At 53.2% G+C, this 4,392-nt stretch overlaps 1 protein-coding gene across 1 annotated transcript in view; it reads left to right on the top strand.

The window, feature by feature from the left end:
- The window catches only part of LOC144892264 (uncharacterized), a 42,770-nt gene that overhangs the window by 7,798 nt on the left and 30,580 nt on the right, over positions 1-4,392 (top strand). The gene's annotated exons all lie outside the window — the stretch shown is intronic.

The raw sequence follows: 4,392 nt of genomic DNA, 5'->3' as shown, positions 1-4,392 counted from the left end.
CCCACGCCGCCGCCGCTGCTGCCGCTGCCGCTATGAATATTGCTACCACTGTTCTTGCTGCTCCTGCAACTTCGCTTTCTGATGCAACGAATGATAGCTCCGCGGTTAATGAATTGGTCTGCAAAACATGTTAGCTGTGCCTCGTTCTCCTCAGGTCCGACGCTCTTCCTTTGGATCAATGCCGAGACGATTTGGCGAACTCATGTGTGCCAGGCGGTTCCAGTCTCGCTTGCCCGCGTTGCTCTCTTGCCCACCTGCTTCGTTACGTATCCTTCCGCACAGACAAAATATTACCTTTGAATGGCAAATGTCTGGCGTGGGTTTTGCCGGATCCAGGATGTCTTCCCCCAGTGTTCACCCGCGAGCTCCTAATTCAATGCTGTCTCCTTTTGTGCGCGACGAAGCACTCCAGAGCAGCGTCAGGCATGCCCGTCCCTTCGATGTTTGAATCGCGTTTCCGAGCGCGCATTATTGTAAAGATGCTGAAATCTCCGGCTTGCGCATAAGCTGTGTGAAAATGACTCTGCACGCACCCTCCCCTGCTCACCTTGAGTGCTCGTGTGTCTGTCGCTCTCACTTGACCACAAGGGAAACGCGCGTCAACTGTGAATTCCGATTATTGGAAGCGATGATTCACAACACACCGATGGATGGATGGATGGATACGATGACGTGCTGAATGGCCTGATGATCCTCTGCCGGCGTCCGCGCTCGTTGCACTGATGATGGGGGCGATCGGAGAGCGCGGCGCGGTTGGGGCATGCATGTTCTTGCGCAAAAGGAGTGGCTGAGGAGAAAAGAGGGAAAAAATCCCCACACAATGTCGAGCATTACTCGATATCACACGCAGCGTCATTGCAATCATTGCTGTGGATGTCATTGCGATGGATGCTTTCAATCGGTGTATTTTCATCTGCACTGGTTACAGGTTCAACTTTGTTTCCTAGCCTCCGATCACAGACAACGCTGGGTGAAAATAAAGTTACAACAGAGGGAGTGTGTGTGTGTGTGTGTGTGTGTGTGTGTGTGTGTGTGTGTGTGTGTGTCAGTCATATATTGATGTCGAGCCTCCTCGGGCAATGATGGCATTGCCTTTCTATGGCTGGTACACACGGGTAAGTGTGTAGTATAGACGGTGGGTCGCCACTCCTCTCCGTCTCTCTGCTGGCAGTTGGGGAATTCACCATCTTCCGCCCGTGCTGTTGTGGTCAACTGCACTGTCATCCACCAGATGTGCAAAGCCACCTGCCATTTAAACCGCATGGCTGCAGACCGTTACCCTGGTGAGGGGGGGGGGGGGGGGGCACACAGATACTACACCTTGCCCACAGGTGACCTGGAGTTATGCAAGGCAGGGACATCCATCTCCCTGAAGTATCAGAAGACACCCGCAAACACACACACACACACACACACACACACACATATATATATATATATATATATATATATATATATATGTATATATATATATATATATGTATATATATATATATATATATGTATATATATATATATATATGTATATATATATATATATATATATGTATATATATATATATATATATGTATATATATATATATATATGTATATATATATATATATATGTATATATATATATATATATGTATATATATATATATATGTATATATATATATATATATATGTATATATATATATGTATATATATATATATATATATATATATATATATATATATATATATATATATATATATATATATATATATATATATATATATATATATATATATATATATATATACACATATATATAGTCACCTGAAAAAGTAAGTACACCCCATGTAAAGTTTTGACTTTTTCAACATATTTCAACATACAGCTATTTGATCTTCATTTCAACAATATTGACAGACAAAGGTGATATGCTCTCTTTTTTACAACAACAAAAAAAAAAAAAAAAAGAAGGTGATATTGTAGCGGTTACCGGAAGCATGACACAATTACCTTGCACCGGCCAATGACGCACCCGGCGAGCGGTCACTTGTCCTGACTCGCCCGGGCGTGTCCAGACTTGCCTTTCCCGGGCGAACACTTGGCTTACCTATTTGAATACCTCGCCCCGCCTGAGAGGCGGTGCTTTTGTGTGTTGAGCTTTACTTATAAATTGCCGCCCGTTCGATGGGCTGATTCAGTGCTTTTGAGTTCTTTCGAGTGAGCTGGAAATAAATAGCTCAGTGAAACTTCATTCCTGGCGTCGTTCATTTTGTCCGGTTTTATCGTGCGAGCATAGCTCCCACAATTGGTGACCCCTTTTCAAGAACACGGCGATGGAGTCATCTGTAGCTTTGAAGCTCCCGGGCTTTTGGGAATCGCACACGGCCGTCTGGTTCGCCCAAGCGGATTCTCTCTTCGCCCTGCGGAACATCACGGAGGACACAACGCGCTACCACCATGTGGTCTCCGCGCTCAACGCCATCACAGCGCCCCGGGCCCTGAGCTTCCTACAGAACCCACTGAACGCCGACAAATACGGCGCGCTCAAAGGCCTACTCCTCGGTGCGTTTGGACTCACGGAGACCGAACGTGCGCGAAAACTACTCGACCTCCCGGAGCTGGGTGAGGCCCGTCCATCCGAGCGCATGGACCACATGCTGGCTCTACTCGGCGACCACAGCCCGGATTTCCTCTTCCGCAAGCTGTTCCTCCGGCAGCTACCCGGGCAGGTACGGTTAGCTTTGGCTAACTCGCCCATCACGGACCCTCGCGCCCTGGCCAAGGAGGCCGATAAATCTTTCTCGGCCAGGCGACACGTCGGAGCGGCCGCCTGGAACCCTGGGCCGACCGAGGCAACGCCCGCGCCACAACCGGCGCCACCACCGGCCGAGTCAGCGCCACTGGAGGCAGTGGCCGCTGCGACGCCCCGTCGACCGAACCCGACGCGAACGCCGGAGCCTCCACCAGAGCGGACCATGTGCTATTACCACGCCAGGTTCGGGCAGAAGGCCAGAACGTGCCGCCCACCGTGCACTTTCGGCAGGTCGGGAAACGACCAGGCCGGCGCTCGCTGCCTGCCATGAGTTTCGGCCATTCAGGCAGCCTTCTGTTTATCATGGACACAGCGTCCGGGCGGCGGTTTTTTGTGCGACACCGGCGCTCAGCTGAGCGTGATATACCCCTCGGTTCATCACGGTGAACGTGCCCATGGCCTTGCTGGGTGCAGATTTTCTTTGCGCGCTTTGGCTTTTGGTGGATGTCAACCGGCGTCGGCTCATCAACGCGGAGACCTTCAGCTCGCTTGCTTGCTCATTGAGCGGCTCCGCACCAACCAAGCCAGCCTGCGCGCTCCCGGCCATGGACGATTTCACCCGCTACTCGCCGAGTTTCCCGCCCTCACGCAGCCGACGTTTTCGGCCGTCGCCGTCAAGGACGGCATCGAACACCACATCCCGACCACAGGTCCACCGGTCTACGCCAGGGCTCGCCGCCTCGACCCGGCCAAACTCGCCGTGGCGAAGGCGGAATTTGACGCGCTGGAGCGATTGGGCATTGTGCGGCGCTGGAATAGCGCATGGGCCTCACCCCTGCTCATCGTGCCCAAACCGGGTGGCGGATGGCGACCATGCGGCGATTACCGCCGCCTCAACGACGCCACCACCCCCGACCGGTACCCGATACCACACATACAGGACTTTTCCACCCGTCTGGCGGGGCGGGTGATCTTTTCCAAGGTCGACCTCATTGGGGGCTACCACCAGGTACCCGTCCGGCCGGCCGACGTGCCGAAGACGGCGGTAATTACACCTTTTGGCCTCTTCGATTTCCTTCGCATGCCGTTCGGCCTTAAGAACGCGGCCCAGGCCTTCCAGCGGCTGATGCACAGCGTGCTGCGTGACCTCACCTTCCTTTTCATTTACCTGGATGACATTCTCGTCGCCAGCACTTCCCGGGCGGAGCACCTCATCCACCTGCGCACGCTTTTTGAGCGCCTCGGCCAGCACCGCCTCATCATCAACCCGGCGAAATGCCAGTTTGACGTAACGGCCGTCGACTTCCTGGGGCACCACATCACGAAGCGTGGGGCCGTCCCGCTGCCTACCAAGGTGGAGGCAGTCACAAGTTTCCCGCGCCCCCGCTCCATCAAGGCCCTACAGGAATTTTTGGGGATGGTGAATTTCTACCACCGGTTCGTGCCTCGCACCGCCCAACTCATGCGCCCCCTGTACGAAGCCCTCCGGGGCAAGCCGGCCAAGCACGACGTCGCCTGGACCACAGAGATGGACGCGGCGTTCACGGGCGCTAAGCTGGCCCTCGCCAACGCGACCATGCTGGCGCACCCGGCGCTCGACGCACCCATCGCCCTCACCACGGACGCTTCCGACTACGCGGTGGGCGCCGTGCATGAACAG

Source organism: Myxine glutinosa, chromosome 5, assembly GCF_964187855.1.
Source record: "Myxine glutinosa chromosome 5, kmMyxGlut1.1, whole genome shotgun sequence".
NCBI lineage: Eukaryota > Metazoa > Chordata > Myxini > Myxiniformes > Myxinidae > Myxine > Myxine glutinosa.
The sequence above is the reverse complement of the archived record's forward strand: the minus strand, read 5'-3'. Positions and strand labels throughout refer to the sequence as shown.